Source organism: Triticum aestivum, chromosome 1B (assembly GCF_018294505.1).
Source record: "Triticum aestivum cultivar Chinese Spring chromosome 1B, IWGSC CS RefSeq v2.1, whole genome shotgun sequence".
Taxonomy (NCBI): Eukaryota; Viridiplantae; Streptophyta; class Magnoliopsida; order Poales; family Poaceae; genus Triticum; species Triticum aestivum.
The window spans coordinates 482,018,930-482,043,508 of record NC_057795.1 but is presented as its reverse complement, the minus strand read 5'-3'; positions in this window follow the sequence as shown (position 1 = coordinate 482,043,508).

The window sequence follows — 24,579 nt, the reverse complement described above, 5'->3', positions numbered from 1 at the left end:
GGGCGAATCGTTTTTTTGCCCGGATGCATTTCCTTGCGTGCAAAGATGTAGCTGGTGGGTCCCAACAGTCAGGGGAAACATTTTTTCGCGAAATAAGGTGGCCCGTCCGGTGGGTCCCTGCTATCAGGTGGAGGAATAATTATTTTGCGCGTAATAAGGAGGCACTTCCTTGCGGCCGCCGTGGACCCAGCTGTCAGCCTCTCCACGTACAGTACTCTTCCGTTGGAAGTCATTCCTTGACCACGTTGACCACGCCGCGCCGAGAGCACCAGGGCGGTGGACGATGGCGAGGCCTAGGAAGGGGATGACATGGAGTCGGGGAAGACGCGACAGTGGGTGCCCATGCGTAGAGGAGTATGAGGGTACACTGGTTTGGCTGCGGTGTGAGTCTGCCGTCACCGCAGAATAACAGGGGGTGTGGGTGAGTAGAGGGATGGCCTTGCCAGCGGTGGGAGTAGTAGGGGGCGATGAGGCCTCCGCGTCATCACAGCCGGCCACGGGAGGCAGGAGCACGCGACATGACCGGCACTACTTTGAGCGGCTGGAGCAAGAAGACCAGAGGTTCAAGAAGCACTACGACCGTTGGATGGACATCATATGGTCAATGGAGCTAGAATCGTTCATATTGACTAAGTTGACAAAGCCCTCCGTCCTCGTCAACTTAGTAGGCCCACAAATCAGCCTCCCACCAAGGTGAGTCCCAACTAGCATGGGGAGTATTCATTTTTTTGTGCGTAATAAGGAGGCACTTCCGGTGGGTCCGAGCTAATAGCGGGGGGAACATTTTTTCACGAAATACAGAGGCCCTTCCGGTGGGTCCCAACTATCAGGTGGAGGAATCATTATTTTGCACGTAATAAGGAGGCATTTCCCCGTGTGGGCCCCTACTGTCAGCCTCTTCCGATGGCTGTTGTTTGTTGACCATGTTGACCTCGCCACGCCGAGAGCACAAACACGGTGGACGAGGGCGAGGACTAGTAAGAGAACCACCCGGAGCCAGCGAAGCCACCACAGCGGATGCCCACGCCGAGGGGAGTACGAGCGCTGACTGGACGGCTACGGGGTGAGGCTAACGTCCCCGGAAACAGCATGTGTGGGTGGTTAGAGGGATGGCCTGGCGGCAGCACAACTAGCCACGAGAGGAGGGAGCAGGCAGTCCCGCCGGCACTAGTTTAGGCGGCTGGAGCAGGAAGATCAGAGATTGAAGAAGCACGACGGCTCTTGGATGGACATCCAACAGTCACTGCTGTGTGTTGACTAAGTTGACAAAGCCTTGCGTATGCGTCAAAAAAAATTAGGACAGCGTCATCGTCAACCTAGTAGGCCTAGAAGTCAGCCTCCAAATCTGTGGAAAACAGCATACATCCCATTAGCCATTATTTTCAATAATTTACAACATATTTGCTAATTCTTAAGGATATTTGAAGCCCATATTCTTTTCGGTGGGGTCCGAACTCTTTTAATCACGAAATTTCAAGTCACGTTAAATATAATTTTCAAAAAATTATATCAAAATGAAATTCAAAAAACAATTCTTCGCAAAAAAATGAATGAAATTTAGAATTTAACTAGCAAGATGCCCGTTCGTTGCACGGAACATGCATTTGTATGGGTAGTTTTTCTAATGGGAGAAAAGATGATATTTTAATGTAATTGCCAGTTGGCTTTGGTTTTTATAAGAGTAGAGAGTAGAGAAATCCTGAAAAATGATATTTTAATGCAATTGTCGGTTGGATTTGGTTTAAAAATTTACAACCCATTTCTTACAACTTATAGCCCATTTTTTGGGGAAGCCCATTTCTTACTACTTACATCCCTCCTCGTCTTGGAAGATTTGCAGCCCAGCAGGGCTGAGAAAAGCAAGTAGGCCTCAGTTTTGGTATTCTCCAAAAAAAACGAACTGGGCTAGCCATTTTTAGAAAGAAAAAATATATCAACTTGGCTCGTCATGTGCTTAATAAAAGCATAAGCGTGGTCTAGACGGGCCACAGCCCCCGCACAGCGCGCAGTTGAGTTCCGTCTCTGAAACTAAAAAACAACTGGGTGAGCTGCTGGGTCCCTGGTGTTATCCGCTCATTGTGTAATTTTCTCATTTATTGACTACATTGACAATGGCGTGGGACCTAGTTGTCAAATAATTAGGATGAAGTATTTTTTTGGCTTGTAATAACGAGGCACCTGCTTGTGAAATGCAATGACCCTAGTGGGTCCCTACTGTTAGCCTCTCCACGTACAGTCATCTCCTGATTCCTCTTGGTTGTTGACCATGTTGACAACGCCAGACGGCGGCGGGCACAGCGAGCGAACCAAGGCGGAGAACGACGGCAAGGCCTCGGACAGGAACGAACAACAGCCGTGGAAGATGCGGTAGTGTAGTGGCAGGTGGAGGGGAGTACGAGGGAAACAACATGCAACTCAAGCATACAAATGGTACAAAAAGCCCAAGGATTAATTATTCATCAAATTTTTATACAAAACCCAGATCGAACATGACAGTAACATCTAAACCAACCACTCTTTTTTGCAGTCACAAACAAATGGATCGGTCTGATCCATAAAATCAACATCCTGTGCAAAAAAATTTATTTCAGGATGACTACAACTTGTTGTAAATTGAAGCCGAGCATGTTTAGAAGCCCATTTGTCCACCTAAAACTTCTTTTTTTGCTGCTCAACATGTCCGTCCGTGAGAAATCTCTTACGGTAAAAATTAAGCCTCATGGACAATAGTAACCTCGCATTCAACAGGAAGAATGTGACAAAGCTTCTGTTTGCCTGGTTGGATGCATATCGTTCCATCGTTATTGTCCTCAAACGAATGTCATGAGAATTGATAAAATCCTGGTGCTTATTACGCCACCGATTGGTTATATGTTTTTCTCCACGTGGTTCTGCCTAAGTAGACATGAAGATTGAAAACAGTTAAGGTCTGAAAAAAGAGTATGTCGAAAGAACGACAACTGAACAGTTAATTCTAGCACAATATATACGGGCTTTCAAAGTGCATGAAATCATCACCTCTTTATATAAATTATCCAGAGATCAAAAGCATCACAACAAGCCAATAATTATGTCCAGATCAAAACTAAACATTCTGATATATATGATCTTGACAGAACCTAGCAGCATTGATAGGCTATCAATGGATGAACTTTTGATTGAGCATATAACATAATATTAGTACCCAAAGTGTACTCCAAGATGATATAAAACTTATGCGCACAAATTAAAAATGAAGCATATGATTAGAAATGTGTAGATGATAATATACGGTACCTGAAAAAGTGAGGAGCCAAACACCAACTCCTTGTGATCAATAAACAGGTCACGAATTACACCCAAGGTCTCCAGTTTGAGCGCAGAGATGACAGTTATTTGTGATGGTGTATAACAATTATCAAGGAGCAACCTTAGAAGTGAAGGGGCATCTTCGATGATGAGCTGATGTCCTTTAAAACAAATTCCAATGCTTTTAAGGTGAGGCGACTTTATTTGGAGAAAATTGATACGGATTTCTATTCCCAAAACAATCGGCAAGCACTCCAGGGCAAGGCAACTGGAGTGGATGATGCTGTGCAGTGAGGCCTCCGACCGATAAACCACCACAAGTGGAAGTTTTTTTAGCAGTGGGAGTCGAAGCATTTGTACTATATCGTCTGGTAGATGGCATCGGGCGAAGGTGGCGGTGTGGAGAGAGGAGGAAAACCGCGAGATGGACAATGGTGGTGTGGGCACGAATTCTTGGTGTGTTCATGGTATGAAACTTTTGTGGTAATGGTACAACTCAAACTGCTGGAGTTTTCCGAATTCAGGGGATGTCAGCCAAGCGTCCACCATGTCGGGTATGGACAGCAGGTAGTGTGTCGGGATGCAGAGGCATTGAATGGGTCCCTACTGGTGATAAGAGACAATGGCTCCAAGGAGATCAAATTCAGGAAGGACAGATATCAGACGATAATCGAGATTGAGGGGCGCAGTGCGCCATAGAGGGCGCCACCGAGTTGAGAGGACTTGTGTGCGACAGCAATCCTTGGTGGGGAGAAGCGAGGTAATCTCCTCAACGATGACGTCCGGGAGATCGCTGATGCGGTCCACCGGAGATTCTACCGGTTCCTCAGATCCGGGTGGGGGGGGGGGGCTCGCCGCTTCTCCCCGCGCTACCAGGTGCGGGATCTACAACCGACATCGTCGCTGGGGGGAGCCTCATCTTCTTGGCGCTGGGGCCAGCCGACTCCATTTTCCTTGTGGGCGTCGCGCCGAGCTCACGGGTTTGAGTAGACTAGCAAGAGACGAGCCTAGTGGCAGTGCGAGTGGGGAAGAAGGAGGGCTGGGGATTTCTGTAGGAGTGGAAGAAGAGGAGTAGGCATTTTCTGTACGAGTGAGGAAGAAGGTGAGCGGGGGTTTTCTGGACGAGTGAGGAAGATTGGGGAGCGGGGGGAATTAGGGGGGAGACGGAAGCGCGAGAGCGAGTTGTTCGTGTTTATAAGGCCCGCAACACTAACTACTCGCTTTTCCCCAAGGACCCCTCTCTTCTTTTGCGTTGCTGCATTGGAGCTGGCGCTTGGTCTTGACTGATTGGCCATGCATGCAGGATGCATGTGCCCGCGGCCACTGCATGCGCCTGGTTTGTTACTAGGCCAATTTAATAGGGTGGTTATGGAGTAACTTAAGGAGATTTATTTTCTTTGTGTGCATCCACCAAATTAGAGGATGCGGTATTGGATGCAGACACTCACATTAAACTAAGCTTCAGAAGATACGGTATGCATACTAACATTCAGAAGAGCAAAAGTTCAACATGTTTATGCATCTCAATGATTCACCATACTATAACCAATACAAAACTTTGAGAAAGTGTGGAAATAAAGAAAATCGGTCGATGCTTCTCTGAGCAAAGGGCCTCCCCGCGCACGCATTAATTTCCTGGGCATGCTTGTCTCTTCTCAATGTTGTGAGCACTTTGAGCATGTTGGCTACTCCACATCTAGCTAGCTGCCTCATCTTGCAATTGATGCTGACACGTTTGCAGCAAACACATGAGGCAATAGAGATGACTCAACATGAGTCCATATTGTGCAGTTCCCCTGAAATCATATGCATTGTCCTGAATCTGAAAACATAGGAAAACAATAGCTATACTTAAACGCTGTTGCAAAATAATAGCACATATCAACAGCTCGGCATGAAAAAACACGATCATCTGGATGAAGGGGATACTGACCTGCTTGAGGAAGATTATATATAATTTCATAAGTCCTTGGTTGATTTCCACCTTCGGCTGCACTGCTTGTTTGCTCCTTGAGGGAGTTCCGGACTAGGGGGTGTCCGGATAGCCGAACTATCATGATCGGCCGGACTCCAAGACTATGAAGATACAAGATTGAAGACTTCGTCCCGTGTCCGGATGGGACTTTCCTTGGCGTGGAAGGCAAGCTTGGCGATACGGATATGTAGATCTCCTACCATTGTAACCGACTCTGTGTAACCCTAGCCCTCTCTGATGTCTATATAAACCGGATGGCTTTAGTCCATAGGACGAACAACAATCATACCATAGGCTAGCTTCTAGGGTTTAGCCTCCTTGATCTCGTGGTAGATCTACTCTTGTAACACACATCATCAATATTAATCAAGTAGGACGTAGGGTTTTACCTCCATCAAGAGGGCCCGAACCTGGGTAAAACATCGTGCCCCTTGTCTCTTGTTACCATCCGCCTAGACGCACAGTTCGGGACCCCCTACCCGAGATCCGCCGGTTTTGACACCGACATTGGTGCTTTCATTGAGAGTTCCTCTGTGTCGTCACCGGTAGGCTCGATGGCTTCTTCGACCATCATCAACGACGCAGTCCAGGGTGACACCTTTCTCCCCGGACAGATCTTCGTATTCGGCGGCTTCGCACTGCGGGCCAATTCGCTTGGCCGTCTGGAGCAGATCGAAAGCTACGCCCCTGGCCGTCAGGTCAGATTTGGAAGTTTGAACTTCACGGCTGACATCCCGGGGACTTGATCCTCGATGGATTCGAGCCACAGCCGAGCGTGCCGCATGTCACGGCGAGCATGATTTAGCTCTGCAGCCGGACAGTACCTGGAGGCCGCACCCCGCTCCGATCTTCAATTCGGAGCCGGCTGCGCAGATCGAGGACGGATGGCTAGACACCGCCTCGGGGGCTGCAACCTCTACGGCGATAGAGCCGAACACTGACCTTGTCCCTCATAAAGCTCGTGACTCAGAGGTGCCGGACTCCTCGCCGGACTCCGAACCTCCCGCGCCCCCTCCGATCGAATCCGATTGGGCGCCGATCATGGAGTTCACCGCAGCGGACATCTTTCAACACTCACCTTTCGGTGACATCTTTAGCTCGCTAAAGTATCTCTCATTGTCAGGAGAGCCCTGGCCGGACTGCGGTTAGGACGGTTGGGATGCGGACGACGAAGAAATTCAAAGCCCACCCACCACCCACTTGGTAGCCGCTGTCGACGATCTAACCGACATGCTAGACTACGACTCCGAAGACATCGATGGTATGGACGACGATGCCGGAGACGACCAAGAACCAGCGCCCACCGGGCACTAGAAAGCCACCTCATCATATGACATATACATGGTGGATAACCCAAAGGATGGGAATGGCGAAGGAACAGCGGAGGATGACCCCTCCAAGAAACAGCCTAAGCGCCGGCGTCAGCGGCGCCGCTCTAAATCCCGCCATAGCAAGAATGAAGATTCCGGCACCGGAGATAATAATACACCGGACAGTGCTGAAGACAACCCACTCCAGGAAGATCCAATGCAGGAGGACGGAGACGCCAGCCCTCATGAGAGAGCGGCAGAAGAAGAGGTAGAGGATTATATGCCTCCCTCCGGAGATGAGGCAAGCCTCGACGACAATGAATTCGTCGTGCCTGAGGATCCCGTCGAACAAGAGCGTTTTAAACACAGGCTTATGGCCACGGCGAACAGCCTCAAGAAAAAGCAGCAACAACTTAGAGCTGATCAAGATCTGCTAGCCGATAGATGGACTGAAGTCCTCGCGGCCGAAGAGCATGAGCTCGAACGCCCCTCCAAAAGCTACCCTAAACGCAAGCTGCTCCCCTGATTAGAGGAGGAAGCATATGAAGCCGCATCACCAGGAGACAATACGGCTGACCGACCACCCTGTGGTCGCGACAAAGAGGCCTCTAGGCCCTTCACTAGACCCGTACCCCGGCATCGCTCGAAAAGCACAAGGCCACAGGGGAACGCTCCGGACTTGCGAGATATATTGGAGGATAAGGCAAGACAATGAAGATCGATCTATGGATCGCATGGGCGCCCCACGGTACGTGAAGACAACCGTCGCGCCGGACACAGTAAGTCCGGTCGGGCCGAACAAAACAGACAAAGCTCTTTTGAGCTCCGTCGTGATATCGCCCAGTACAGAGGCGCCGCACACCCACTATGCTTCATAGATGAAGTAATGGATCATCAAAACCCCGAAGGGTTTAAACCCATGAATATCGAATCTTACGATGGCACAACAGACCCCGCGGTTTGGATCGAAGACTATCTTCTTCACATCCACATGGCCCGCGGTGACGATCTTCACGCCATCAAATATCTCCCCCTCAAGCTTAAAGGACCAGCCCGGCATTGGCTTAACAGCTTGCAAGCAGAGTCAATTGGGAGTTGGGAAGACCTGGAAGCCGCATTCCTCGATAACTTCCAAGGCACGTATGTGCGACCACCAGACGCTGATGACCTAAGCCACATAATTCAGCAGCCAGACGATTCGGCCAGACAATTCTGGACACGGTTCTTAACCAAGAAAAACCAAATCGTCGACTGTCCGGATGCGGAGGCCCTCGCGGCCTTCAAGCATAACATCCGCGATGAGTGGCTTGCCCGGCACCTAGGACAGGAAAAGCCAAAATCCATGGCAGCCCTCACATCACTCATGACCCGCTTCTGCGCGGGTGAGGACAGCTGGCTAGCACGCGGCAACAACCTCAGCAAAAATTCTGGCAGTCCAGATTTCAAGGACCGAAATGGCAGGTCGCATCGTAACAAAAACAAACGCCGCATCAACGGTGACAATAGTGAGGATAAGGCAGTCAATGCCGGATTCAGAGGCTCTAAACCCGGTCAGCGGAAAAAGCCATTCAAAAGAACTACTCCGGGTCCGTCCAATTTGGACCGAATACTCGATCGCTCGTGCCAGATACACGGCACCCCCGAAAAACCAGCCAACCACACCAACAGGGACTGTTGGGTATTCAAGCAGGCGGGCAAGTTAATTGCCGAAAACAATGACAAGGGGCTGCATAGCGATGACGAGGAAGAGACCTGACCGCCGAACAATAGAGGACAGAAGGGTTTCCCCCCACAGGTCCGGACGATGAACATGATATACGCAACGCACATACCCAAAAGGGAGCGGAAGCGTGCACTCAGGGATGTATACGCGATGGAGCCAGTTGCCCCGAAGTTCAATCCATGGTCCTCCTGCCCGATCACTTTTGACCGAAGGGACCACCCCACCAGCATCCGCCACGGCGGATTCGCCGCATTGGTCCTAGACCCAATCATCGATGGATTTCACCTCACCAGAGTCTTGATGGACGGCGGCAGCAGCCTGAACCTGCTTTATCAGGATACAGTGCGCAAAACAGGCATAGACCCCTCAAGGATTAAACCTACCAAGACGACCTTTAAAGGCGTCATACCAGGTGTAGAAGCCAATTGTACAGGCTTAGTCACACTGGAAGTGGTCTTCGGATCCCCGGATAACTTCCAAAGTGAGGAGTTAATCTTCGACATAGTTCCGTTCCGCAACGGCTACCATGCCCTGCTCGGACGAACCGCGTTTGCAAAGTTCAACACGGTGCCGCACTACGCATACCTCAAGCTCAAGATGCCAGGCCCTCAAGGAGTCATTACGGTCAACGGAAACACTGAACGTTCTCTCCGAACGGAGGAACATAGAGCGGCTCTCGCGGCAGAAGTACAATGCAGCCTCTTAAGGCAATTCTCGAGTCCGGCCGTTAAGCGGCCGGACACAGCTAAGCGCGCCCGGAGTAACCTACAACAAGACCACCTAGCACGTTCCGAGCACGCGTAGCAGTGCGGCCCCAACCCCAGCCCCTGTAAAACGTCAAAACAGGTCCTTCGCGTACACCATTACGCCCTGAAGATACCATGGGCATGGGGAGAGGGGCACGACCACGATAATCCCAGACTATGGCTCAACCACACCAGGGGCTCTCAAGTGTGTCGTTCTTTTTTTTCCTTTTCCTTTTTATTTTTTACCCACAGGACTCCGTTCGTCAGAGGCCCTGTCCGGCAGCAGACCTGCCGAACTCATGATGCAACAGCCAGGGAAGGATAAAGGCTACAACGAATATCCAGGTGGTCTCCATTACGAGCATTAAATCTGTTTTATACACCACTCCGCAGCCTACCCCTGGAGGGGGACATGTTTAACAGTCCCGTCCCTTGCTTATCGCACTATTTGTATCGTTCTGCATTCATAGCAGCACTTCTTGAATAAAACAATGCAGCACCTTTTTGCTTATAATTGCATTTCTTTTTTATACATATGTTCATTTACGACATGTTGCATCCGTACACTTTGGTACAGTTAAAACACACCAGGGGCTTATGTTTCCCGCATCATGGTGTGATAAGTCCAAACACTTTCACAAGTGCGACACCCCGAACTTATAACATTATATGCATCGGCTCCGAATCATGTCTTGGGTCAATAGTTGGGTTTGCCCGGCTCCCATGTTTTGGTACCTTACGTTCCGAAGGTAGCACTGGGAGAACCACTGCGATTGCGCCCTAGTTGAGCTGGGTTAATGCCTCAGTGGAGAAAGCTAAAACTGACCATCATGATGAGGCAAGAGCCGGTCGCTGTTCGAGAGGTTTTTTGCGAGTCCTTAAAGACTTATGCCGCTTAGAGCGAGGAGCCGGATCTTGTCCGGCCCAGGCGTGGATAGCGCCGCAAATTCGGCCTTCCGAAGACTAGGGGCTTCACCGAAATTTAAAATTATAGAATTCTATGGCTAAGTGAGAGTGGTCAAGCATTATAAGTCCGGTTGCCTTGTTCGCTGTGTTGAGCGCCTCCCAAGATGGACCCAAAAATGGGAACAAGAGTGCTCAAGTTTATCCCGAACACCCCAGCACTCGTGGCATGGGGTCTAAAGCCGACGACTTGCCATCTCTCAGATTTGATAAACAGCCGCACAGAAGGTAATATTTTAAATTAACAAGCATTGCTTAGCGTATATGAACTAAGTTTTCAGCGCACAGGATAACAAAATGCGAGTCTACTCAAATATTACATCATTGGAGCACTCACCCGCAATAGTGCGGGCGCCCTTCAGCACACTCTTATAATACATCTCGGGCGTGCGATGCTCCTTGCCCTCTGGTGGCGGGTCCGTCACGAGTTTCTGGGCATCCATCTTGCCCCAGTGCACCTTTGCGCGGGCAAGGGCCCGACGGGCACCTTCAATACAGGCGGAGTGCTTGATGACTTCAACCCACGAGCACGCATCCACCAGCCGCCGCACAAGGCCGAAGTAGCTCCTAGGCATGGCCTCCTTAGGCCACAACCGAACTATGAGGCCCTTCATGGCCTATTCGGCCACCTTGTGGAGCTCGACCAGCTGCTTCAGCTGCTCTCTAAGGGGCACCGGATGTCCGGCCTCAGCATATTGAGACCAGAAGACCTTCTCCGTCGAGCTCCCCTCCTTGGCCCGGTAGAACGCGGCAGCATCGGACACGCTGCAAGGAAGATCTGCGAACGCTCCTGGAGAGCTCCGAATTCGGGTAAGCAACAGGTAATTAACACTCACATGCTTACTTTGCATGAAAAATGCCTTACCGCTGCTATTTTCTTCACCGCCTCAATCTCCTGGAGGGCCTTGTAGGCTTCGGCCTTAGCGGCTTTGGCACTCTCAAGAGCCGTTGCAAGCTCAGATTCTTGAGTCTTCGAGTCATGCTCCAAGCTCTCATGTTTTTTCACGAGATCCTGGAGCTCTTGCTGTACCTCCGCCACCCGCGCCTCCTGCTTCTCTCGCTCGGTGCGCTCCGCGGCCGCATTGCATTCGGCCATGGCCACCGCCTCTTTCAGGGTCGCCACCTCGTTAGTGGCCCCTGCAATACCCATGTTATCCTTGTCATTCTTTTTGCAACCAAAATCCTTTTCTGTAAGGTACAATTTTAATAAGGTGTTACTCACCTTCCTTGTCCTCGAGCTGCTTCTTGGCACGGCCGAGCTTGTTCTCGGACCGCTCGAGGCTTTCCTTCAAAGTATTGACCTCCGCAGTCAGTGCGGCAGAGGTCAGCAGCGCAGCCTGCAATCCCATATTGACATATTTTTTATGACTCATGCGTATATCTTTTTAGATCCTCAGTCCGGCTTTTCTTTCCGAACACTGAACCGAGCATCAGGGGCTACTGTCTATGTGGTACCATTTTATATATATCAAAATTCTTACCTCAAAGCCTGTTAGAAGGCTGCTGCAGGCTTCGGTCAGCCCGCTCTTGGCGAGCTGCACCTTCTGAATCACCACACTCATAACAGTGCAGTGTTCCTCTTCGATGGACGCGCCATTGAGCGCCTCCAGCAAGCTATCCGGCGCCTCCGGTTGGACGGAGGCTGCCGGCGTCACGGTCTTGCCCTTCTTACGAAGGGGTCGCCCGCCGGACTCCGGAGCCACTGTGGGTTCCAGGGACGAGTCCGGTGCAAAGTCCGGGAGGTTGTCCTGCGACACCTCCGGGGCCTCCTCCTCCTGGTGGGTCCCTTCCCGGGATCCCACCTCGGCATCGTCCGTGTCACGGGGGGTGGAGGCAGTCGGAAGAGAATCCATATCCGACGCATCTAAGGACCCGCTCGACGAAGCGGGAAGATCATCCTTGGGCGGACTGCAGGGTTGTATGCGGCATTAGAAAGACATTATGTGGCGAAAAAGAAAAACCTTGAAGTTATTCGGGAGTTCGGATACTTATGATCTCGCCAGGGGCTTGGCCCTTGGAGGCCAGTCCTTGTCATCGTCACTAGCGTTGGCAGAGCAGTCCGGGGGAAGAGTTTTTCCCTTCTTGGACCCTTCGGCCTCCCTTGTTGTGGAGGCCTTCCTTTTCTTCCCTCCCCCCGCGGGGGGAGAGGCTTTCTTCTTCTCCTCCTCGCCTTGGTGGGAGGAGTCGGCCTCGGATTCATCATCCGATAGCACCTGAAAACGGGAACTCTTCCGAGTCCTCGTGGCCTTCTTCTTGGCCTTCTTCTTCGGCACCACGTGGGGTGCCGGAGCCAGCAACCCCGTTAGGCGGGCGTCCGCTGGGTCCTCTGGCAATGGGGCCGGACAGATAGTCCGTTCGGCCTTCGCCAGCCAGTCCTGTCAAAGGTAAAGGGAGTTTAGATCCCGCATAGAGTCAAACCATGGAAAACAAGTGGCAAAATCACTTACCTCGCCAGCTGGACGCTGCGAGCGGAATCCGCGATCTTCGGTAACGGAGGCGGGAGCCTCGGCGCCCTTGAACAACACCTTCAAGACATCTTCATATGTAGTGTCGAAGAGCCCGCTCAGAGTCTGGTGCTGCGCCGGATCAAACTCCCACATGTTGAAGCCCCGTCGTTGGCACGGGAGAATCCGGCGGATGAGCATGACCTGGACTATGTTGACAAGCTTGAGCTTCTTGTCCACCAGCTTTTGGATGCAGGCTCAGAGTCCGGTCAGCTCCTCCGAATCACCCCAGATCCGGCCACTCTCTTTCCAGGAGGTGAGCCGTGTAGGGATGCCGGATCTGAATTCGGGGGCCGCTGCCCAATCAGGGTCGCGTGGGTCGGTGATGTAGAACCACCCCGATTGCCACCCCTTAATGGTTTCCACGAAAGTGCCCTCCAGCCAAGTAACGTGGGATATCCTGCCCACCATGGCGCCTCCGCACTCTGCTTGGCTGCCCTTCACAACCTTCGGCTTGACACTGAAGGTCTCGAGCCACAAGCCGAAGTGGGGCTGGATGCAGAGGAAGGCCTCGCACACGACGATAAATGCCGAGATGTTGAGGATGAAATTCGGGGCCAGATCATGGAAATCTAGGCCGTAGTAGAACATGAGCCCCCGGACAAAGGGATGAAGTGGGAAGCCTAGTCCGCGGAGGAAATGGGGAAGAAATACTACCCTCTCATGGGGCCTAGGGGTGGGTATGAGCTCTCCCTCGTCGGGGAGCTGGTGCGCGATGTCGCTGGACAAATATCCGGCATCGCGCAGCTTTTGGATCTGCCCCTCCGTGATGGAGGAGGCCATCCACTTGCCTCCCGCTCCGGACATAGTTGGAGAAGGTTGAGGTGAGAAGTGCGGACTTGGGCGCTGGAGCTCGAGTTCACGGAGATGGATAAGCCAAGGAGGAAGAAGGCGCAGGTAAAAGGGTTGGATCTTTACCCCCTTATATGGGCGGACAAAAACATGTGTCCCCACCGGCCTGGTAAAACTCGCTTATCTCCCAAGCATCACAATCAATGGCGCGGTTGGGTTACCCACGTCCGTATTGATGGGAATCCTGGAATAAGGGGAACACAATCTCTGCTTCGACAAGACGTGCCAAGGAAACCGCTTCGCTAAACGCACTGAGGTGGAACAATAAAAACAATTTGAGTAAAGGCTTGGTAGTGGTGTGACGTCACGCCACAAAATACGTCAGCAGATTGAACTTGTGTAATATTATTCTCTCTATGGTGGTACGTGGAATTTATTTTTGCAGAGCCGGACACTATCCTGGTGTTCACAATCTTCTATAAATTATTCGGAGGAAGAACCCGCCTTGCAATGCTAAAGACAACATGCACGCCGGACTCATCGTCATTGAAGCCTGGTTCAGGGGCTACTGAGGGAGTTCCGGACTAGGGGGTGTCCGGATAGCCGAACTATCATGATCGGCCGGACTCCAAGACTATGAAGATACAAGATTGAAGACTTCGTCCCATGTCCAGATGGGACTTTCCTTGGCGTGGAAGGCAAGCTTGGTGATACGGATATGTAGATCTCCTACCATTGTAACCGACTCTGTGTAACCCTAGCCCTCTGTTGGGGGTTGGGTACGACATATGCCAAAGGATGGCTTATCATGGTGGGAGCGAGTAGAACGTCGCCGGTGCCTGGAAGCGGGATGAGGCGGAGACATGCACGCCGACATAACTTACCCAGCTTCAGGGCTCTCCTAGGAGATAACACCCCTACTGCTGCTCTGCGGGGTCTCCGCATGATCACTAAGGCAAAGTGACTACAATGGTGCTCCTGGAGCTGTTTCGGGAGGCAGGAGAGGGCAAGGCTAGCTCTCTCCTCCCTGTGCTATCTGGTCTATCTCTATCTAGGTCCGAACCCTTTGCATGGGTGCCCCGGGGGGTTTATATAGGCCTACCCCCGGGGGTACAATAGTAATCCGGCTGGGCGCGGGTCCCAACCGTCTGTCTCTCAGGCCGCCGTCCTCCCCGCCGGCTTCTGGGGCCCGCCAACTAGCGGGTCCCGCGGACAGGCTTGATACTGTAGCGGCACTCCTGATGACGCAGGCTCGATCATTGGGTCGTGGCAACAGTGCCGCCATCTATCGGGCGATCACTGTCGCCATTCCCCATCCTATCTGGTTAATGGCTTGTGGGGCCCTGGGGAGGAGTCGGCCGACTCCAGGGAGGCCGACTCCCACAGGTCCGTCTTCGGGGCGCTCAGGCCGCCTTCGGCCCACCCACTGACAGACGGCCCCGTCGCCTTCGGGTCGTACAGGCCGGCGTCGTGGGCACAGTGCGCTGCGCATTGTGGCTGAGGTCAGGGCAGGCATGGCAACAGTGCCGCGCCTCGCTGGAGATCTTCCAGCGATACGGCTCACTGTAGCCATGCCGACCCTTCGTAAGCAGGAGGGAGGAACGGCCACGCCGTGACCGTACCCCGCATCGTACTTCGAGATGAGGGAGGAGTCATGGGTCGACTCTCCATAGTCGGCCTCTCTGGAGGTCGCCAGCTTGGAGTCGGCTTATCTTGGAGTCGCCATCTGGGACTTGGCTTGTCTTGGAGTCGCCGTCTAGGACTCGGCATATTTTGGAGTCGCTCCTGGGACTCGGCCTGAGGGGCGCGGCCTGCCCCGATGACTTGAAAGGTCCTGGGACTCGGGTTAGCCTACCCGTGGCCCATTACTCCGACAGTAGTCCCCGAAGCTGGTGAAGCCCTGCGGATGCTGCATTATGGGGCTTCAACAGTTTCAACCTTCCAGGAGCGGACTCTGGAACTCGGCTGCCATCTTCGCTTGGGCCGACTGTCGAGAGTCGGATGTTTAGCGAAGAGCCGCAGCTCGAAAGTCGCGGTGGGAAACCAGGCGGCGTGCCTGATATGCTTCCCCGCAGCCACCAAGGCGGTCCTATCGCGTGGCGCCACGTGGAGAGGACAGTCTGCCTGCCCACGCGTGCGACGAGATGGGCCGTCAGGCAGGGCCCACCACTACCGTGCCTCAGCATACGAACGGATTCATTATGGCCGTGGACGGTTGGTTTTCCCACGTCGTTACTGCGCGCAGTTACTTCATGGGGTAAATCGTGGGGCGGCGTGGGGCATCCTGCGCAGTTAATCCCACGCCCGCCCCCTCGGCTTCTCAGCCCACAGGGCTATAAGTAGGCGGGGGGAGGGGGGGAGCGGAGCGGCACAACACGCGCGCCCTTCTTCCCCGCTCCCCCGCCTCATCTTGCCTTCTCTCCCTCCTTCCTCCGCCGTTGAGCAAGAGCACTCTACACCACGGCGATGAGCTCTTCCTCCACCGCGGCCCCCGCCGTGAACTCCGGCGTGTGGGACGGCTCGGAGGTAGAAGAGGAACACATCGAGTTTCTCCGCCGGACACGCCGTCTCCCCAGCGCGGACCTCGTGCGCGCCCGCGCCGCGCCGGAGGGGGAGATCCGGCCGGCGCCAAAGGAGGGCGAGCGGGTCATCTTACGCTTGCACCTCATGCGCGGCCTGGGGCTACCGGCGAGCGGCTTCTTCCGCTCGTTCTTGGAGTTCCACAGCCTTCAACCACACCATCTGACTCCGAATACGGTGGTGTTTCTCTCCACCTTCGCCACTCTGTGTGAAGGTTTCCTCGGTGTTCTCCCCACCATCGAGCTGTGGGGAGAATTCTTCTCTTCTAAGCTCGGCACGCACGTCGCCGGCATGCTGGCTCAGTGCGGCGCCTACATCACGGTGCGGCGCTCGACGGCCGACAACCCCTTTCCTCCCATCACGCTAATCAAGTCAGTGAAGATGTGGCAGCGCTCATACTTCTACGTGAAGAACCTCGCCTCTGACGGCGACTGGGTCAACCTGCCGCCTTACAACGCTGCCCCCCTAACTAGGAGGCTCCCCAGCTGGTCTCACCGAGTCAATACGCTGACTCCCGCCGGAGCCGCCGCTGTAGCACGACTCCGAGTCTTGACGTAGTCGGAGGGTCTCCTCGGGGCCGACTTGCTGGCCGCCTTCGTGGCGTGCCGAGTTCTCCCGCTCCAAGGCCGGCCTCACCTAATCTGTCAGATGAGCGGCCTTCGAGACCCAAGTCGGATGAGCACCAAGGAGATGCCCCGCAAGGAGGTGGCGAACTTGGTGAACCATATCGCACACTACGAGTTCGAGGAGGACTGGCAGTTCGGCAAGGAGCCGTACTCGCGCGACAACCCCCCACCAGTGGTAAGTCACGTCCCTCTATTGTTTTTGTCTTCTTTGCGGCCGACTCCGGCTTCTGACTCTTGTCGGTTTCTTCTGAGCTAGAATCCCCTTATGCAGCCTGCAGTCGGCGCCACGAGACAGCCCCGCGAGTATGTTCCCGATCGTGCGGAGAGCGACGTCGACGACCCCGACTTGGGGGCGGCGGTGATGGAAGCCGACGCCGAAGGCGGGGGAGAAGGAGCAGAAGGCGACTTCAGGCCCTTGGCCACCTTCGCCGACTGGCCTAATGACGACGACGAAGGGGAGGTCGCCCCACGCCACCAGTCGAAGGTCGGTTCCTCCGCCGCCAAGGTGGTTTGAAGAGGCGTCACGCCGGGCCGAGTGCGCTCGGCGGCAAGTTGAAGAAGATAAAGGGGGCGGCCGCCGCGACCAGACGGGAGGAGGCGGCCGCGAAGGCCAACCGCTTCCGAAGGGAAGTGGGAAGGCCGCCGCTAGTCTCTGCGTAAGTCTTTACGCTTTTTTATTTTCCTTCGTTGAATCTTGTCCGAGTATTCTTTTATACTCCCTCCATTCTTTTTCAGGGCCCCTCTTTCCCTTGAGAGAGTTGCCGTCCCCTCCGTCATGGGGTCGGCAGAGATGTCCACCAATACTCGGCGGGCCGACCCCGCCGCCGACCTTCGGGAGGCGACGGAGCGAAATGCGCGGGAGAAGCATGAGGAGGAGGAGGCCGAACATCTGGAGAAGGCGGAGGCCAACAGGGCGGCCGCCTCCGCCCAGAAGAAGCTGGAGGATGCCAAAGCCGCCCTTGCGGCGAGATGACATGCCGAGGAGGCCGTGCGTTGCCGATCGGTGATGCTCGTCCCCCCACTGTCGTCTACACCACCGCCTCCGGAGTTCACGGGGCAGACCGGAGAGGCCGGCACCGAGAACCCCGTCGTGGAGAAGGAGAGCAACGAGGCTTCTATGTCGGACACTCTCGTGCCGCCACCGCTGCCTCCACCACCGTCTGGGAGACCGCACGGCAAACAGCCGGTGGGTCTGTCGGAGCCGCCGGTCACGGACGAGGCCGAGGCACGGCTGCTTCTCCAAGTCGCCTTGCCGGTGCGCCGCCGTCTTGAGAGGGCAACCTCGGCGCTGCGACCTCGGTAGACCGGCGCTGCCAGCTCGGCAACCCTAGACGCTGAGGCCACAAGCGCCGCGCCCATCGGGTGGTTGCACAGAGGCGGCACCGGGCCGCTAAATCAATCGCTTCTGGAAGTCCAGGCGAAGCTGCGGGCCGAAAGCGACGCCCTTCAAGCCTGCACCAGAGCGCATCTGGCCGCACGAGCGGCCGTCCGAGTAAGTTTCTTTTCCTTTTTGATTCTTGTTTTTCTCTGTGGGGGCGCACCAGTGCACCCACTGGGTGTAGTCCCCGAGTTCTGGGCCGGCTGCTGAGCAGGCGGTTTGGAACTCCCTCTAGCGAGTTCCAAATACTAACTTTGTCTTCAATGACTTATTGCAGGAGTATCACAACCTCTGCGTCACTGCCTTCAACCGCAATGTTGAGGAGTTGAGCAAGCGGGCTGCCGACTTGTCGGAAAGCCAGAGTAAGTTCTTCTTCTTCGCGGGGGCGTGCTAGCGCACCCGCGGACTGTAGTCCCCGAGATTCGGGCCGACTGCTGAGCAGTCGGGCCGGATCTTCCCGGCGATCTTCTTTGCTGACGACTTATTTGTCTCTTCTTTCATTCTTCAGGAGCCAACGCCGCTCTTCAGGAGCAGCTGGGCGAGGCCAATACCGCCCGGCGTGCCAAGGAGGAGGAGTGTGGCAAGCTTGCCACGGAGCGTGACATGCTGGCGGCGCACCTGGCCGAGCAGAAGGAGCTGCTCAAGAAGGCGTAGGACGAGGCCGAGAAGAAGGAGGCCACTCTCCTGGCCGAGTTCGAGAGCGAGCGCTCCTCCTGGACCGACAGGGAGGCGATGCTGACCTCCGGCTTCCACGAGATCGAGGATATCATTGATGGTAAGTTTCTTTCGTTTCTTCGGGCTTCCGACTATGTGTCAGGCCGACTTCTGATTTTTTGACTTGCTTCTTTTTTGTCTTGGCAAACTTCTTCCCTGGTCATTCGCAGGAAGTCCCTCTGGCCATCGAGGCTGCTCGTGAGGCGTGAAGGGCAAACGGTGAGGAGATCGCCGCTAATGCCCCCGAACCATCGATGAGCAGCTTCTGAGCATTGAAGCCCGTCTTCGTCCGGCTCACCGGCTGATGCGCCGGCTTCAGCGTGCCGGCGCCCAGGCGGTTGCTGCCCTGTGGCCAGGCACGCCGGCTCTGCGCACCGCCAGCCGAACTGCCGACTGGCTGGAGGTCGCTGTCGGCCGTCTTGAGGCCTGGAAGGGCTCCTCGGCCCGGGCCGGAGCACGCCGAGCCTTGGAGTTCGTCAAGGCGTGGTATCCAGGGCTGGACCTGGACCATCTGGCCATGTTCCGGTCAGAAGCCCAGGCCGAGCTGGAGGCCGTGGAGGGCGCCCTTATCGAGCGTGCGGTGGCCATCGCCGAGTACACGGACACCAGTGTCTTTGTCCCCGAGCGGGCTGAAGGCAGCGAGGAAGTGCCGCCAGAGTGGTTTGGGATGAACCCGGAGTATGGTGAGGACTCGGCGGAGGTGATCGACTCCAGCACCGAGGAGGAGGACGAGGCGGAGGACGAAGGCGAGGCGGAGGTGCCAGAAGACGGAGCAGGCGGCCAGCCTCAGCTCGACCGCGCCTCCAGCAACGAGCCGCGTCGAGAGAAGGCGACTGCCGCCGGAGGCGATCAAACCAAGACCGCCCAGCCGACTGCCCCGGCGCCTGACACCGCCGTCTCCTCTGATCCTCCGATCCCAGATGCCGCCTCCTAGGCTGCCTTTTTCGCCTCTGTTTGTCTGTCTTAGTAATCTTTTGAAAACTTTGTTAGATTCGAACAATTCCACCCGCGGGGTGTATCAGGAACTTCTATTCGAAGATTTGGCCAAGGGCCTATGTAAATATTTATCCGATTTCCGTCTTTCCTTGCTTACTGCTCTTTAGGCTTTTCCCTTTGCCGCCTTCCTTTAGTCGCTGCCTTGCCAGTCGGACAGCCGCTCTACAGACTGTCGCTGGGTCAAGTGCTTGGCTACTTCTGGAAGGCAAGTACTTGGCCGTTTAGAGTTTCTTTGGCAAGTCGGATAGAAAGCGACAGGCCGACTACCCAAGAGTCGGCCGTCCTTGATAGAGGCTAATAAAGACGGCGAGCCGGCTACTCATGAGTCGGCTTTTTGCTTCCGAATACTGGAGGCCGTCTTATGCTATGTTAGTGCTTTAGGTCCTTAGCCATTTTTCGTGTGGGCGCTCGTTCTTCCTCACTCCTGCCCGCCACACACGCTCTGCGAGCTGCGGCTTTGCCAGGAGGCGGATTGGGCACCGCGCACTACTTGTCTGACTGCGGGAAGCTCCTCATAGCGCAAGGCGGCGAGTCCCCGGGCCGACTAGTCTGGCCCGGTGCCAAGCGGCTTGTAATGAAAGTAATGTACTCGAAGGCATAATTCTTATCATACAGAAAACAAAAAAGGGCAGTCCCCGAGCTCGTCTCGGGGGGCCCAAAGTCTTAGTACTTTAATACAAAAGGGGTAGTGTGATACATACTGCATCAACTGTAAAAAATCTTTGAAGAAGATTTGCATTCCACGGGCGCTCTGTCTCTTTGCCGGAGTCGTCCCTCTTGCGCGCTCGGGGCTTCTGAGCGTCGATCAGATAGTAGGCGTCGTTCCCTAGCACCTTGCTGATGATAAAGGGGCCTTCCCAAGGTGCCGACAGCTTGTGCTGGCCGGCTGTTCGCTGGATCAGCCGGAGCACAAGGTCGCCTTCTTGGAAAGATCTTGGCCTGACCTTCCTGTTGTAGTATCGACGCAGACTCTGCTGGTAGATGCTGGACCGGCTGAGTGCCAACAGCCGGCCCTCTTCCAGCAGATCGACGCCGTCTTGACGTGCTTCTTCTGCTTCTTCCTCGGTGTACATGGTGACTCGCGGGGAGTCGAACTCTATGTTCGTTGGGATGACGGCTTCGGCACCATAGACGAGGAAGAAGGGTGTGAAGCCGGTTGACTTGTTTGGAGTCGTGCGCAGACTCCAGAGGACGGCTGGCAGCTCCTCAAGCCAATAGCCGGCAGATCGCTCCAGCGGTACGACGAGTCGAGGCTTGATGCCGGATAAGATGAGGCCGTTCGCTCGCTCCACCTGGCCGTTTGACTGCGGATGGGCAACGGACGCTAAGTCTAGTCGGATGCCCTGTGTCGCGCAGAAACGGGCCAAGGCGCCTTTGGCAAAATTCGTGCCATTGTCGGTGATGATGCTGTGTGGGATGCCGTACCAAGTTGTGATGTCAGCGATGAAGGTCACTGTAGTCGGACCATTCAACTTCTTGATGCGTTTCATCTCCACCCACTTGGTGAACTTGTCCACTGCGACAAGTAGGTGAGTCAAGCCACCTCGTGCCGTCTTGAATGGTCCCACCATGTCCAGGCCCCAGACTGCAAAGGGCCAGGCGATGGGGATAGTCTTGAGTGCGGAAGCTGGCTGAAGTGGCTTGGAACGGAAAATCTGGCACCCCTTGCACTTTTGGACTAACTCTTTGGCATCTTCCAGAGCAGTTGGCCAGAAGAAACTGTGCCGGAAGGCTTTGGCGATGAGTGCCCTGGAGGCCGCGTGGTGACCGCACTCGCCTTCATGGATGTCTCTGAGGATTGCTTGGCCTTGTTCTGCCTCGACGCAATGTTGGAAGACGCCGGTAACGCTGCGCCTGACCAGCTCTCTGTTGACTATGGTGTAGGCTGCTGCTCGACATTGCAGTTGCCGAGCCAAGATTTCATCAGTTGGCAGCTCTCTGTTTACTAAGAACCTGAGGATGGGCTGGGCCCATGAAGGTGCTGCTATTTCTTCAACTGCCACTAGTGCGACTTGGACAAGGGCGGCCGGGCTGGGAGGCGGCGGGTTGGAGTCCGCAGCCGCTTGCTGATTTGACAAAGTCCCGGGGCCGACTGGAGCAGTCCCCGGGCCGAGCTCTGGAGTCTTCGATCTTGCCACTGCAGTCTTCGGGCCGGGTTCTGAAGTCCCCGGGCCGGCTTCGACTGTGTGTTTCTTGGAGTCGGATCCGTCTTCCTCAGGCGGAGCCGGCACAAAGATTGAATCTGATTCTGGTGACGGCTTGATAGAAGGCTTGAGGAGGCGCCGGAGGGCGACACCAGATGGTATTGCCTGGCGGGTGGAGCCGATTCGTGCCAAGGCGTCTGCTTGGTCATTGTCGTTCCTTGGCACGTGGAGGAACTCGCACCCCTCGAAGTATCCACTGAGTTGCTGGACAAGGAAACGGTAGCTCGCCATATTTGCGTCCTTGGCGTCCCAATCGCCGGATGATTGCTGGACCACCAAGTCAGAGTCGCCATAACACAGGATCCGGCGAATGCCGAGTTCTTTGGCAAGCCGGAGCCCGTGGATGAGCGCCTCGTACTCGGCCATGTTATTGGAGGCGGCAAAGTGAATCTGCAGCGCATATCTGAGCTTGTCGCCCTTGGGGGAAGTGATGACGACACCAACTCCCAAGGCGGTGCGCATCTTGGAGCCGTCGAAGTGCATCCGCCAATGGGTGGAGTCGGGCGCTGGTGGCAGATACTGGGTCTCGGCCCAGTCGACGAGGAAGTCGGCCAGTGCTTGTGACTTGATGGCGGTGCGGGGCTCGTAGTAGATGGTGTAGGGGGCCAGGTCGATGGCCCATTTGGCCACTCGGCCAGAAGCATCTCGGCTTCCGATGATCTCGGCTAGTGGAGCTGTGCAGACCACATTGATTGGATGCTCCTGGAAGTAAGGCTTCAATTTCTTGGCGGCAAAATGCACGCTGTAGCACATCTTCTGGTAATGGGGGTAGTTATCACGCCCAATATGCGACCCTATCCAAAAGGAACTCGAAGGTCCCACCAAGGATAGACCCGCATATTGAAACGCTTTTGCAAGGTGGATATCATTACATCAACATTACATAATAGATGGGGATACATACATAAGGCATACAATGCCACACGAATACAACATCCCAATACATAAGAGCATCATCCGACTACGGATGAATCACAAACAGAAACTCAAATGACATCCACCCTGCTAGCCCAGGTTGCCGACCTGGAACCTATCCCCTGATCGAAGAAGAAGCAGAAGAAGAACTCAACGCAAGAAAGCATCGCTCTCGCGTTATGATCATCGCATGAACCTGTACCTGCAACTGTTGTTGTAGTAATCTGTGAGCCACGAGGACTCAGCAATCCCATTACCATGGGTATCAAGACTAGCAAAGCTTAAAGGGAAAGGAAGGGGTAAAGTGGTGAGGCTGCAGCAGCGACTAAGCATATATGGTGGCTAACATACGCAAATAAGAGCGAGAAGAGAGCAAAGGAACGGTCGTGAAACTAGTAATGATCAAGAAGTGATCCTGAACTCCTACTTACGTTAAACATAACCCAGAAACCGTGTTCGCTTCCCGGACTCCGCCAAAAAGAGACCATCACGGCTACACACGCGGTTGATGCGTTTTAATTCGGATCTCGTGTCAAGTTATCTACAACCAGACATTAACAAATTCCCATCTGGCTATAACCGCAGGCACGGCTTTCGAAAGATTATACCCTGCAGGGATGTCCCAACTTAGCCCATGACAAGCTCTCGCGATCAACGAAGGAATAGACCTTCTCCCAGGAAGACCCGATCAGACTCGGAATCCCGGTTTACAAGACATTTCGACAAATGGTAAAACAAGACCAGCAAAACCGCCTGATGCGCCGACAATCCCGATAGGAGCTGCACATATCTCGTTCTCAGGGCAACACCGGATGAGCAATCCGTACAACTAAAACCAGACCTCAAGTTTCCCTGAGGGGGCGCTGCAAAGGGCTCTAGTTCGGACCAACACTTAGACAAGCACTGGCCCGGGGGGGGGGGGCTATAATAAAGATGACCCTTGGGTTGGCCGACCCAAGGGAAAGGGTAGGTGGTGGTGAGGCAAATGGTAAAACCAAGGTTGGGCCTTGCTGGAGGAGTTTTATTCAAAGCGAACTGTCAAGGGGGTCCCATAAATCACCCGACCGCGTAAGGAACGCAAAATCCGGGAACATAACACCGGTATGACGGAAACTAGGGCGGCAAGAGTGGAACAAAGCACCAGGCAAAAGGCCGAGTCTTCCACCCTTTACCAAGTATATAGATGCATTAATAATATAAGAGATATTGTGATATCCCAACCAAAATCCTGTCCACCATGGAGCAATCTTCAACTTCACCTGCAACTAGCAACGCTATAAGAGGGGCTGAGCAAAGCGATAACATAGCCAAACAACGGTTTGCATAGGAAAGGTGTCAAAGGTTAGAGGTTCATGGCAATTTGGGATGGCTTGATAAACAGGTGATAGGTAGCGCATCATAGCGATAGAACGAAGCAACTAGCATAGCAATGATAGTAGTGAGATCCAGGGTAGCGGTCATCTTGCCTGAAATCCCGCGAGGAAGAAGAACGAGTCCATGAAGAAGACGAACGGATGAAGCCGAACCAAGCGAAGACGAATGAATCCTCACGATCGCAACGGAACAGGAACTAACAAGAAGAAGCACACAACATAGTAAACACACCACACATGAAAAATACATGATGCACGAACAAGCATGATGCATGACCAAGCTACATGAAGCTACTCATGGCAAGAGATGATGCAAACAAGAGCAACACATCAAGGCAAGTTTAAATGAGGCCGGGAACAACATATAACAATTCCGGTAAGTCCTCATATGCATATTTCGAAATTGGTCCAGATCTGAATAAACCTTATGTTCAAGTTGTTAAACAGCAAGTTAAGATGCACAAAGATGATCTACACGAGATTCTAGTCAAG